This window comes from Meleagris gallopavo, chromosome 4 (assembly GCF_000146605.3).
Source record: "Meleagris gallopavo isolate NT-WF06-2002-E0010 breed Aviagen turkey brand Nicholas breeding stock chromosome 4, Turkey_5.1, whole genome shotgun sequence".
Classification (NCBI taxonomy): domain Eukaryota; kingdom Metazoa; phylum Chordata; class Aves; order Galliformes; family Phasianidae; genus Meleagris; species Meleagris gallopavo.
In genome coordinates, this window is record NC_015014.2 from 12933382 (window position 1) to 12948091 (window position 14710).

A 14710-nucleotide genomic window follows, 5' to 3' on the forward strand; every position below is an offset into this window, starting at 1 on the left:
TCTGCCTCGTGGCCGCCGAGGGGAGTATGTAGGTCACTGGAAATAACGCCCGCCTAATCCCCTTTATCGGTAGGAAGGAGAAAGGGGAGAGGTTTTTCTGTCGGTGTTTGGAGGGGCGAGCGGGCTGCAAACTTGTGTGGCAGAAAGCGGACATCTTGGCGGACGGAGCGGGCCGCGCTGCTGTCTGCTGGGGGCGGGGGGAGGTGGGTGCTTCCTCACAGGTGCCGCTGCCTGCCGGACCTCGAGCTGTCAGCTGGGATCGGGCTGCTGTGGCAGCGCTCCTGTAATACGGATTATTTGTCTTTGGCAAATTGACTGTGTCATTTAACCGAATGTCCGAAGGTGTTTTCCAGGGATGGCACAACGAGGGGAAGGTCCCGGGGTGGGCTCGTGAGTGTGCGCGTTCTTCCCGTGGCCACGAGGAGATGTAGCAGTGTGTGTGGGCTGTGCCACCGCTGCCTGATTTTGGGTGCTGCCAGGGGGTAATCAGCAGGCACGGAGTAGGAGGCTGTGTGTAGGACCGGCCTGCCCGTCAGGGACAGTTAGCCAGGTTGGGGTGTGTGATTTATTATATCTGAGAAATGCTGAGGTTGGTATTTGAAGGTTTTTCTTCATTTGGGTTTCCTCCTTCTCCTGCCCAGGGCGTGTGGTGGTTTAATGATTGGCTTTAATACATCTCAGGTACTGATAGAAGGAAGAGGATAAATGACTGAAAACAAGTGTGTTATGCTTGCTCGCCGTCATAGTTTTTCTGGATGAACTGAAAAACACTTGAGACTTTTCCAGTGTGTTCTCTGTTGGGATGTCTTCTGCAGATTCATGTGAAACTGGTGCTGCTCGAGGTTCAGTAGTGGTGTTTTTCTTCTGTAAGACATTGTTTTCATCCCTTTTCCATGTCTAAGAAGGATTTAGGGCCTTATTTTGCTAGGGGTTAAGCGTGATGCTTTTGACTTGTTTTGTTTTCAGGGTGAAGATGGAGTGGTAACAACTCTAGGCAGAGAGCTCTCAGTTACATAGTGGTAGTGTGAAGTTATGCAGTACAGACCTATGCTAGTTTTGTGTCATTAATGTCCAGAAATAAATCTTTTAGAAGGATAACAATGGGAAGGGAATAGAACATGTGGAGGAGTGAAGTCAGATTAGGAGTTTCACTTCATGTGTGCTGTCTTTCTTCATTTGGGCAGTGTGTGAAGGTGTTTGCTTACTCTGAAACTGATGTAAGAATAAGGACCTAATGCTACATTTTTTTTTTTCTTTCTTGCTGTTTCTGTATTGGTGCAAGTGAAATGACGAAAGAAAAGACAGGAAACCCTCTAGTCTCCTTTTTGAAATATGAATAGTTGTAAATTTGTGGGTGATCTGTTGGTGTGAGGATGGCAGCTGGAGTTGTGAAGCTGTTAGAACACCCAGATGCCCTTTTCTGTGATCCATCTCAATCAAGCCACACATTTTCAATTGACTTCTGCAAACAGCGATTTTAATCTATTCATTGAGCCATGAAGATTGACGATACAAGTGAGTTGTGTAAAAACAATGGAAACTGTGTTGCCAAAGCCTATAGAAGAAATATAACTTCATTTAGGGATTTTTTTTTTTTTACCTTTTTTTAGATTTTATAGTCTGAACAGTAAGAATTGGATTACACTCTGTAAAGTTTTTTTATCCCTAAATGGAATACACAACTTTGTGGAATTCAAAATGAGGAGAATCAAAGTTGGAGAAAGTGCTGCTGGTGTGATTTTATTCTGTCTGGATGTGCAACTGAATTTCAGCAGAAGTCTATGCGTTTTCTTTTCAAAAGATTATATACTAAATGCTTTGAAAATTGCTAAGCTCAAATCTTCAGAGTCACAGACTCTCAGTACCATCTGAATGATCAGTTTTTCTGCTAAAATCTTGAGAGATTGTCAAAGATTATTTTGATGTACAAGTTTTAAGGATTCTTTTTTATTAAACAAATTATTCACAAGCTGCTGTTCTACCCTTGCATATCTTTATTTATTAGTATGCAAGAATTACTTTTTGATGCTCACAGAACGTTGCATTGCAAGTGCTTTTCGTATTTTAATTAGGCTTATGAAAATCCAGTATGATTCTTAGTATGTGAGTTGTGTGCTCAAGTTTTTCAAAACACAAGTCATCATATCCTACTGTAGTCTTATGGTGACAGTTTCTGTCAAATGTTTGAGAGATGTTTTCTCTCTGTGCTTTAGAACACATCTAGAGCAGTTGGCAGGCTTGTGTTGTTTGCTCTGTGTTGCTGAGAGTAGGGCATTTCAGATCTCTCATCCTTTTTCTAACCATTTTAGAACTATATTTTGGTTAAACTTAGAGTTCAAGTATCTGTAAACCAGACCATGTCTAGGACATGCTCTATTTTTCAGTCACAAACATTCTTCCTATTCACTTCTTCCTGTTTATTCAAACATGCTGATGTGGCATTGCTGGCTTTCTTGTGATCTCTTTTCAGTCTAACCAAAAACTGTCTGACCTACCAGCCAGTAAAAATCTTACTCTGCGCCCTCATCTAAGTATCCAGAAGAAAACTGCAAAATAGTGCTCTTGTGTCATGTGGTCTGCTCTGCTGCTTTTGGGTGTCTTTCAGACATTGTTGTCATATGACAGTGGATGTGTCTACTTCAGGTGCGCTACAGATGAACTTCCAGTACTCTGACAGCAAGGTGCTGAGTTTGAAAGCCTTCGGGTGCTTCCAGAGGAAGCTACAAAGAACTGTTCTGGACAAAAGCTAGGGCTCTATGACCTGAAAATTTGGAATTTCTCTGTCCTTTTTGCTGCACGGCAGAATAGCTGTTAGTACGGCTATTCTGTAAGAGTTGCTGTATCTTTAAAAGCTCGTGCAAACTTCCCTCAGTGCTTTGTCCTGATTGAATTCATCGCTTCTGTAAGTTAGATATGGGATTTCATTCGGTCTTGTAGAGCAGGTCGGGCAGACGTAGGTGAGGTCTGATAACTCACTAAGCTAAATCAAAAGAACAGTTTTGAATGCATTTGGGAATATATAGAGCAATGAGTGGTGCATGTAGTTGTATGCAGGAGTTAGTCCTGTGTAATAAGCACACACCAATATGTTATTCAAGTGTTGATTTAAGTTTGGAGCTGCTGCTGTGGTAACCACAAAGCATTCACAGCTGAAGTTACTTTTAGAAAGACTAAGAAGCTTTGGGGAACTGATCTTACTTTCTGTCTTACAGTATTGATTGTGAGCTCTTCCTAGGGCTATGTGTAAGTATCTTATAGTAAATGAGTCACATAAATGGTGTGATAAGGGCACTTTCCTTTTCAAATCATGTGGCCCAAAACGCTTATCAAAAGTGATTCTGAAGGGCACATTCTGATGAGTCAATTCAGTACAGAATGAAAATAGAGCAGGTAAGCTAAGGCCTTCTAACAGTGGTAGTTGAAGCTCAAAGCACCTGAAGCTATAGTTTATGAATATTGCCTTTGCTATCTAGTGGGAGAAAAGCTGGGAAATGAGAAACAAATAGAACTATCTGCATGCAGGAGGCCTGAAACTGTTGTTCTGCACATACCAAAAAACACTTTGTTTCTCTCTGCAATAAGCTGCCACCTGAAAAGGAAGAACGAGGTCCTGAATGAGTAGGTCTCAGATCTACTTAGAACTTTGATTTGCTTCGTTTTGCCTCTGGATGAAAGGTAGCACATTTTCATTGCAGTTGCAAAATTTGTTGTGGAATTTGTTTGGCTTCACACTGTGGTGGCTCCGTATGGGTGAAGTTATTGAGAAATCAGTGACTTCTAAGGGGAAACAAAAAGAGAAAATGTCTAAGTATGAAGTAATACTGAATTGCCCAAGTGCACAGTAACAGTTAATTTTAGTCATAATTAGCGTCATAGAGGACATGTTACCTCCTTCTGTGTGGGGAAATACATGGCAAGATTAGTGTTAAATGTTAGATGAATTTTACTGTGTCATTTTTCCTGTGTATCTGCAGAGGAACAGTCAAATGTTTCCTCCCCTCGCACCTCTACCCCACTATGCAAACAGCATGACAGACGTTACTGTAGTTATTTAATCATTGCATGCATTCCTATAACTTTTCTGGTTTGGTTTAAACCAACCAGTCAAGCTGTGTGATAATAAAAACAGTGCTAAGCTCTTTGTGTAAGCAACTGTTGCTGAAAGATGCTTGTGCCCTTTCTCCTCCTAATACTGGTTCATTTTGAACAACTTGCCTGTGTTGTGTACACAATGAGGGGTAAATTTATTTCTGTGAAACTTTTTATATTAGTAGCCCTAATGTAATCACCATTCTAGTAATAGTTTTGTTTGTCTGGAGAACAGATGAAATGATGCTGGTAAAAGGTCACAGCAAGAAGGATTTTCTTATGTAGATTAAAAAACAACAACCAACCAAACAAAAAGCCTTTAAGCTATTTGAAAGACCTCAATGCCAGCGAACTTGTGATTTGTAAATTAAATTTAACTGTGTGCCGTTGCTGATGATCAGGGAATTGAACTGCTGAGGAACCAACTCCACGTGAACTCATAAAATCTTTAGTAAAACTCCAGGTACCCCGACGAGGGAGAGGAAATGTATGTTAATATATTTGCAATAGCTAAACTTTTTTTTCAAATGTTTTTTTTGACACACAAAACAAAGCAGCAAATGAAAACCTGTTGGTGTGCAGCTGGGTCCAAAAAGGCAGTATGACTTTAACTGAATTATGTTTACTCATTTTAATGTGCCAGTTTATAGTCCTAATGCAACACGCTTGAGAGACAGAGATCACTTGGCTTACTGCTTTGGCGCTGTACTGGTATTGTGTTAAGAGCAGTGTTTCTGTAAGGATATGTCTTGGACGTATAAGGGAATAAAGGAGTCTGAGCAGGGAGGTGCTACTTTAACAATCATGTGTGCTTGTTGTGTCACACTGCACCAATGTGCTGTACTAAACGTATCTGTGCTGTTTCCTGCTTGCAGATTTGTGGCGCTTCTATGTTTTTCCTTTGCCACAAACATGTCTTAAGTACGGTGCCATAAATTCTGATTCCCGTAAGAAAACTTACGGAAGACTGAAGCTTTTCTCCTCTGGCAAGGAACTCCTTATTCCGACTGCTGGGCTATTCAGGAAGCATACACTTCCAAGTGCAGAGTTGTGGGTGCATTTTGGAGGTGTGGGCTCTCTTCTGTGCATGTAACCTGAAATTATGCTGAGTCTTTCACGTACCTCAATGAGGTACAGCTGTGACAGGTGCGAAGCAGCCAAATACTTTTCTCTGAACCATTAACATCTTCAAATAAAAAGGACATGTTGCTCCTTGTTTTGCTCCCACGCTGTTATTTAACCCACCCGGATGTCCTGTGGCACGGATTGAGAGAAGCAGTCATGCTGGTACTTTATTCTGAAATTTGAAAGTATTGAGGTATTTCAATGCTAGCTCGTTATTTTGAGTAGTCATGCCTTTGTTTTAATATATTTTTAAGTAGTTTACCTTTTTTTACCATTAAGTATAGGGAAGCACAGAATGTAGTCTGCAATTGCATTTGGAATTTCTAGGTGTAAGTGGGTAACTTCCTTTCCGAATTCCTGACTTGCATTAAAATTAATTATGCTTGCCTGCTTGGAGTGGTTTCAGTTAAACAATTAGAAAGCTCTTTATCAGCTCCTTGAAACGCTTTCATATGGTGTGGAGCATGCAAAGTGAAAATACTATATTTTCTTAAAAGAGAAGAAAAAAACAAAAGAGGAAAGAAAATAAATTGATTTTCTCTCATAATGATTTCTGTTCTTAACACTTTTGTTGCAGTAGAGTGAACAGCGCTGGGAAAGATAGTATGAACTGGCTGCCAGATACCACAGAAGCGAATCTTTATGGATGTTAGTGGTTACATCTGCCTTCAGCAGAATTTCACTGGCATGATTTTTATGTGGTGATCTTGGCCAGCAGCAGCCTGGTGCTCGGGGGCTCCTGACTCGCTACTGTTGATACAGCAGAGCACATGGTAGTACTGAGATGGTTTTGTAGGTTATCTGTAGGTTATGTAGAGCTGGATTTGTCTCACTTCGATGCCAATGGAGTCCTTGCACTTGGAAAACTTCTTTCTATTCACATGAACATTTTGCTGAAAAAAATATATTCCAAAAGAAACAAATAAGGCATTTAGCAAACGTGGCAGTTACGATGTGTTTATTCAATGCAACTTATATCTTATGCTGGTGTTGCTTTTAGCAAATTGCTTGTTAATAAAATGGGTTAGTCAGAAGAAGTAAATTACGTCCGCTACCCAATATTAAGGGTGTAAGGGTGAAGGTAGAGGGTAGTGGTGGTATGAAGGTGGTATAATACTCTTTGACAGATGAGCTGCTGAAACTCAGAGTAGACAAAGTTCGAGGCATACAGGCCTTGTGTCTGCTGACGTTCAAGGCTGAATTATGTGACTGCTGGTGTGTGTAGAAGCTATCTGAACTCTTATCCAGGCATTGATATTTCTTTTAGGCTTTGCCTGTAAGGAGGAAAATTATTTGCAGAATTTGTAACTTGAATTTACGTGAACATTTCCCATTAGCCTTCAGTAAAATTCAACAGCATTTGAATTACTTTGTGTGCAGCATTTTAAAAAGTTAAATGAATTAAAGATGAATTAAATGTTATCTGATTCTTCCTTTCAACAATTTGAAATTGCAAAGTGGTAGCAATGTGCCTTGCATTTCACAGGTGCTGTATTAGTTTAGGAAGTGCTAAACTATGCACAGCTTAAATCCAGTGCTTGCTGTATGTTATGTTATTACCATAGCAGCTGTGAGCACAGTGATTCAATAGGTGGAAAGTTGGTGTTCAATTTTGAAGTAGCAACAAGTGTAAGAAATAACATTTTGTTATATGGACCTGTAGAAATGATAGGGATGATATTGTTCCTTCAGGAAATTATGTTAATCACAGAAATAGAAACTATTCCTCTACGGAGGGAACTGTGAAAAGCAATGAGAGGTTCTTTAACATCAAATGCAGCAGGGAGGGGAATGGAGTACTGGCTAGGATGCTAAAGGCAAGAGAATTATAGCTCAAGCACATGATATTTAAATGAAGCATTCAGAATGGCTAATAGGCAAAGATTAACAAGAAATCATTAGAGAAATATAATGTTTGTAAAAAGATGGGGTTTGCTGCTCTTTAAAGACCAGAGCTGTTGACAGATAATGCAAAAATACAAAGAAGACAGATCTTTTTTTCATCTCATCCTTACTAAGAGAGTCTGACGTAACTGATAATGAAGGCAAGTGCTAAAACCCTAAGCTGGCCATGAAGAGAGAACAGGTTATAGAGCGCTTAGATAAGTTTAAGTTTGAAGTGTTTAAAAAGCATTATTGAAGGAGTCAGAGTTGGCTGATGTAATTCCTGAATTGCTGCGGCTCTTAACTCGTGGAGGATGTGTGTAATACTGAGGGACTCACAAGAGCAGTCATTGTGTGTCTTTAGAAGTGTTAGGAGGAGGGAGTGGAAATGAGCAGTTGCAGACCCAGTTGTTTAATTTTGATATTCATTCCAGTATTTTTCCTGGGACACAAGCTTTAGAAGCAATAGAAGACAAAGAAATAAGTAGTAGCCCAGAAGATCTTACTTTTAAGATTAAATTGTTTTAAACTAATGCAGTTTTTTTTTTTTCCCTCCAAAATGCTAATAGGCTCTACAAAGGGTGGAGGAGCTGGTATCTTGACTCGTTATGATAGAAAATGTCAGAATTTCACCCTGGTTGAAGACTGTTTAGAAGAGCTGACTGTGGGTAAGTTCTGAACTGCTTGTAAAACATTGTTTTCTCAATGGACTCCTAAGAAAAAAGGACTGTGGGCATACCTGCACCCACAGTAGCTCTGCAGAAGCAAGTCTTAGAACAGGCAGTGATAGGAAACGTGCCATGCAGTTGTTTAGTTTAGCTTCAGAGGCAGTTTAGTCTTGTTTGTGTGGAGCTGCATCCAAGCCATTGTGGTTTACTGTTTCCCGACCTATGCTAATGTCTGCTCTCTGCCACACAGACTTAATCAGCTTGTGTTAGTGACAACTTGGCAGACTCTGTCCTTTAATCCACTGTGTGTTGTGAACAGCCCTCTATTGTGCTTCCCCTGTGGCCTGTGTTTATTTGGGTGCACTAACTCTTCTCTTTAATTAATTGTCCAGTAACAACACAAAACAGAGGTGGCTCTTGACTGTGTGAGAGTTCATGTGTGAGTGCTAGGGATAATGACAGTGAGATTAAACAGGTTTTAATTTCAGTTCGATGATACTGAATCTGTGAATAGCAGAAGCAAAGCACAGAACTGAGGAAATTCTGCTATGTCAATTGATCTCTAAATCAAAAGTGGGTAGGCACAATTTCAGATAAAATCAACTGCTTAGGAAATTTCTTTTTCTTTTTTAATTCACGGAGGGAAGCTTCTCGGGATGTATTGCTGCCATGATATATTCTTTCTCTTAATTACCATTGTATGTGTATGAAACAGAACTATTTTTTAACAAACTTGCATTTTAATATTTTAAAGTCCATCTGCTGTTTTTGTGAGACTGTGAGTGGCATATATTGCTACTGGCAGCGCTCACATTGTTTCATAAATCTGTGGATTGTGGTTAATGAGGTTATTTTCTTGGTTTTCACATAAAGAGGAGAGATAAGGAAAGTAATTTAAATTTCCCAAACCACAAGACTATGCATCTTTCATAATGTCTGGCCTGGGTAGTGGTGTAGGTTATGATACACGGAATGCAATACAATCTCCAAGGAAAACTTGCATCTCAAATAAAATGCGGTGTAATCCTGTGATTATCCTGAGCTTAGAATTAATTGTGCCAAGGGGGTGGCTAGTTCTTGGCTACTTGCTTCCGAAATTCTTGAAAAGGTTTTTGCTGTTTGAGAATGTCCTCTATCCTTGGTAAAAGGTTTGTTGTATCGCTCTTTACTGTGGCTTGAAGAAGCACTGAAAAAATTATTTTCTGTCCATTATGATGGTGTTGATGTTATCAAGATACAAAATGGAACGTCTTAATTTGTGGAAGTTATTGTTACGAATGAACTAATCCTGTGTTCTCGAACTTTTAGATCACTTTCCACTGATTTCAGTGAGGATGTATTTCAGTCTAAGCAAATGAGGTTGATTATGTACGTTGGATTTTTTTTCTTTCTTTCTTTTTTCTTTTTTTAATTTTCTGCCATTTGTATGATTTGTTAACATGATCTAATTTTTGGAGCATTTCTTCTACCATTTCATATCTTCACGTTTGTCTCAGTTTTCAGAAACTTTGCTTGTTCTCCACCCCACCCTTCAGTGTATCATACAGGATGCAGATGTGCATTATTTCTTACCTGATATGTGGTTTTGCTTGTTTGCTTTTACAAAACTTTGTGTTTGATGCAAAAGCAAAATCCTTGTTCTTCCAAATGTATAGTACACTAGGCAAGACTGTACTTGGCAGAAATGATTTATCAGTGCCTAGAATGAGATCCAGATGTCATTGCCCTCTGGAGGTAAGGATGTATTATTTTCTACCTGACAGTACAGAATTCTCTCTTGAAGTGAGTGAGAGCTGGTAACAAGTACATACTGGCAGTATTGAGTGATTAATATGATTCTCCTGGGCTATGTGTACAGGAAGCTCTCTGCTTAATTGTAACTGTGCTTTTTAAAATTTCATTATCTTTTTTTAATGGGGGGGAAAAAAAAAGTCATTTGGGAATTCAAATTACTGTGAATTCAAATTGCAGTAATTCAAATTACTGTGATTTCATATGCTACACTAACTCGTCTTTTGCCCTCTAGCCTAGACTCTGAGTTTACGTAAGCTGTTTTTATTTGGTTGGTTTAAAATGAATTGGAAAGCTAGAGGCACTTACCTTGTGGAAAGTTATTGTAGTTTTCTTTCTAAGTTTTCAGATCTAGATTATTTTTTTTTTTTAAACATATTTGTGATCAGAGAATCTTTTCATCTTTGGAATGCTTCCTCCTTAAAACCTGTTCACCAACTTCATATCACAGGGAGCTCACACCTTTGCAGACAACTGACGAACAGACCTTTACATCTTTACTACCTCTGTAGAGCTGACAAAGATCCGTTGAGTCTGTCTTAAGTACTTTGAAGCTGAAGCTCTGAATATGTTAGAGTAATATGGCACCACTTCTAAATAAGTCTAATGCTTTATTAAGTGCACCATGGAAAACATGCGCTGGCCAGCTCAGAAAGCTCAGTGTTTGTTCCTCATTTTACCTGTACTCTTCATTGACTGTCCCTTGTACCAATTTGTGGTTTCAGGCTTGTGATTCTAGATAAGAAATGTCCTTATGTTGAAAAACAATCCCAAAAGAAAGCAGCAGCAGCAACAACAACAACAAAACAAGTAAACCCCTCTCAACTAAGAAGGTTAGATCATAAATTTTCAGGAGCAGCTTGGTTCCGTGTTGGTAGTAGGTATATATTTTTGTTTCTTTGGAGGCACGGGCTAGAGTAGGTTTACAGTAAAGATGCTGGCAGGAAATGCTTTGGAGATAATCTGGAAGGTATGCAGATTCACAGTGATATCATTTCTTGAGAGGAAATGACATAGTTTTGAAGACTACCTCTTTGTTTTAATGGAGGAAAGATGAAGCTGCAAGGCTGTTACTAGGTTTCAAGTTGTCTCTGTGAATGAGCTTGTTGCAGTCATCCTAAAGTTGTGAAGAATAGAATGGAGTGGGATCTTTGCGTTTTTACTCTAGTCTGTACTGAAATGATCTTTTATTTCTGATCTATAAACTAATAGTGTTTTCTCGTAGGCATTTTAATTTTTGAGTGCTTTTGTTCGTGTTTCTTTAATGAGAAGGTTATTTCAGAACATGGTTACAAACTCCTGGTCTACTTTTATTGGTTTGAACTGTGAGTTCTTGTCCAAAAAATAAACTTAGACAAAATAATTATTTTCTCCTATGATGTATACTGTATTATTTTCTGCGTGATTCTTTAAAGCAGCATGCCAAAAGCTGTTTCAGAACTTCTAATTCCTCGCTTATAAGAGGGAAAATGTGACAGCCTCTGTTTGTGTCGTCTGGAGGATTGTCTGCCAGACAGGTTAGCAGGATGTCTGTAAAATCAATTTTGAATACTAAGCACTGTATAAATGAATAGACACCCTTTTCATGCTTGCATTTTTTGTATGTGTGGGGCCTTGTTACGCGTCAAATAGGAATTTAATATAAATGACTCAACGTTAATGGAGATGTGTGGATTTTTCCTTCTTTGCCTTTCCATGTGCCTGGCTTACTTAACAAGATGTTTCTGAGATGCATTTCCTGTCTGAATAAATGAGTTTTGTGATCAACTGTTTGGCAGCATGAACGGCTTTAGCATTCAGTGTTGCACCTCTTCTTTCTGATTTTGCATTTTATGGGTGCAGCATATGGCTGTGAAATGACCTGTGTTGGTCTGCCTTGATTGTGTACGCATGCATCTATTTGTCTTTTCTTGTGTGGTTAGTTTTAGCCACAAGGATTCCTTAATTGCCCCAACCAGGTTCAGTGTGTGGCACACAGGCTTTTCTAGGTGCAGCACAGATTAATGGATGGCAGCAATGAGCAGGAGGCATCAGGGAAGGGAAAGGCAGGTTGCTTCTGCAGTGGTGTGTGCTCATAACTGATGATGGCCTCAGTGCTTTCGGGCGTTTGTCACCAAGGTGGTGGAATCACTGATCTTGTCTGTGTGGGCTGTCTTATGCTGTAGAATGCAGTTCCTTGCAGCTGCTTCTCTTCCGTCTGACTTGAGCATTTATTGTCTGAGGGCTTGTTCTCTTAAAGACATTTTTTTTTTCCTTTTTACTTTTTTTCCTCTCAGTTATTAAGATGCCAAATTTCATTCAAATGTTGGATGGTTACTTTGTATTAATGAGCGAACTTTACACATAGCTTGTCCACCAAGCAGGGCAGCCACAGATGCAGGTTTTTTTGTTGGCTTTTTTTTTGTTGTTGTTTTTGCTGATGTGCAGACATACATTAATTGCAGGTACATTGTCTGTGTAGCAGGTGATGGGTAACAGAAGTCTGTCCACTGGACCACAAGCTTTAAATTTGAAATGCTGGATTATAGGTTTTTGTAATAAGGACACTTGTCTTCTGAAAAGTGGTCTTGAGACTTCAATCCTATTTGAAATGCCAAGTAATGGCTCCAGTAGCAATGAGCTGCATTTAGATGATGTGAATTCTGGAGCATCCTGTCCATGTGCAGTGATTCCCTTCCTTCTTGTTGACACCTATAGAATTCTCCACAGAGGATGACGCATAATATTCCTGTGGCAACCGCAGTAATTGTTTATATGTGAAATCAATATATGGCAATTATCAAATGCTCTTTAGCTGTTTCTCAGTGCCCTGTAGCTTCTGGAGATCAGTACTTTGTGACCTATATGCTGTTTAAGCAGGTCATAGATTACCAGTGGCACACTGATGAGAGTACGTAAGACCATATATCGGCATTTTCTTGAGGTTTGAATGATTCCTCTTCATTTATTTTCAGAATGTCTCCATGTCGTATGGGTAATGAGATGTAAAATAGTTGCTAAGTCCCTCATGAGGAGTATGTGGGTTTCTTTTTTTTTTTTCTTTTCTTTTCCCTCTGACTGTTGCAAGTACACTGTAGGATACTCAGAGAGCTGAAAGATGACACTTTGGTAGCTGCACTTTAAAAATAAGCATGCTTTAGAAATGTTTTAAACTGCAACAACAGAATAAGGGGTGGAGATGACTCGACTTTGGTTTGTCACTGTGCCGTATTGCTTCATCTTATTTTGCAATGAAACCAATCAGCTGACAGATGAAAACTCAGATAAATCTCTCCCCTGACCTGATCTACAGGCATGAGTATCACTCAGTTCTTGCTGCAACGCTGTACGTGAGCCTTTTTTATTAGATAAGCTGCTGTACGAGTTGAAAAGGGCTAAATGCGTCTGAATTGCCTTACTCACAGTTTGCAGGAGGGACTGATGAAAGAATGTAGACAGGTATGGTCTTCATAGTTTAAATACGTCAAGAAGAGTTGGCACCTTTTAGGGAAGGAGACATGAATATTAATTGCAAGATCGACATAGGGATCTCACGTGGATAAGATGAGCCCAGGTTGAAACCAGGCCGGGATTAGTATAGACAAGCTTGAAATTGGTCAGTGTGTTTGGTTTCTAGAGCTGTGTTAGTCATGTTAGATAGGCCTTTCATACCATCCAAATATTATTACAAAGGAGAAGTGATGTGAATAAGCATTTGAAAATGATTGTTTCTTCCTATTGTTTATATGCTTGAGTTTTCTTTGATTAAAAATAATAAGAACAGCTGGTGGATATGCGAACACTTGTCTTGTTTGTTCTTTGTAAAAGTCCTAACCCTTGCTTTATGAAAGATCTTTCTTCAGTCTTTGTTGTAACATGTTTTTGGTCTTGTGCTTCCCTATAAAGCCACGGTCATTCTTCCACCTCTTTGTTGATGCAATTTGTGCTGAGCTTTGAATGAAAGATCTCTGCTTTGTCAAAATGAAAAAACGAGAATATTCTTCTTAGATTAACTTGTGCTGCTCTTCAGTGGTTAGGGAAGCATCTGGTTCCTCTGTGAGTATTATATTGAAGTGTCTTTAGGAAACTGTAAGGCTTGTAGATAAAATGATACTTAAGAAGTTGAGTATTTAATCTGTTATAATTTTCATTGTCTGAAGGGATAAATTGGCTGCTCTAATAGTGATGCAACCTGTTTTACTAAATGCAGATCATTAAAATGTATCTGAATCAGGTCTTGTCCAGAAGCTCAGCTAGCAGGGTGTTTGTCCGGAAGAACTGCTTGTTCCCAGCACAGATGGCAGTACAACAAAAATTGAATGAGTATCAACTTTAACATGGACTAAGTTGCATCTAATCAATGGCTCTGTTACTGTATGGAAGTCATATTGGTTACTCAAGTGATTATTTCTCAATCTGTTGTTGTAGGTAAGAATTATTCTTCAGACGAGTTTTTACATTAGAATTAACACAAGTTAATGGCTTTTTTTCTTGATAGAAAACAAAAAAAGCAAAGCTTATTAAACTACATTCCAGCCTTATTCTCTAATTTCTTTTATAGCAAGTATACAGCTTTCAGTGTCTTGTTTCTTCCTCACCTGACTTAAATTATAGTTATGCTAATGGGAAGGCAATGCAGTCACTAATGACAGGAAGTGACATGAACTAATATGAACTTTTTCTCATTCCTAATCTGTGTTGGTTCAAGTCATCAAACTGGTTAGTATTTCAGTTCTCCATAGTTGAGCTAACAATAGGAAAGAAAAAAAAAAACCCAGTTTCTTACCTTAAGTGTTTGTGTACTTAGCTTAAGCCTGTCTGTGATACAGGTTTTAGTACCTGTTGGGCTTTTATTTATTAATTTTTTAAATCAGAAAATATTAATGCATTTGAAATAAGTATGTTTCCACGTATTTCTATTTTCAATTAAATTTTGCTAAAGGTTCAGGTTTGGGTTGGAGTTTCAGAATGGAAAAGACACAAAACAGCTAAAAGCCCAATGAAGTTAATTAGATTATATACAGAATCTTATGGTAAAGCTTCCTTTCATCTGAATTCTTCCTGGGTGGGTTTTTTCCTTTTCCTTTTTTTTTTCCTTTTCCTTTTTTTTTCCTTTTTCCTTTTTTTTCGTTAATTAACTTCGTTATAGTCATACATTATACGAAGTTATACGA

General features: G+C 38.8%; 1 protein-coding gene across 1 annotated transcript in view; it reads left to right on the forward strand.

The window, feature by feature from the left end:
- The first annotated feature begins 49 nt into the window (after positions 1–49).
- Positions 50–14710, forward strand: part of FAM160A1 (family with sequence similarity 160 member A1) — an 83520-nt gene continuing 68859 nt past the window's right edge. The window contains exons 1-2 of the mRNA XM_010709551.3: positions 50–69; positions 7668–7766. The gene's annotated coding sequence lies outside the window, so the exon portion shown is untranslated. The remainder of the gene's footprint in view (positions 70–7667; positions 7767–14710) is intronic.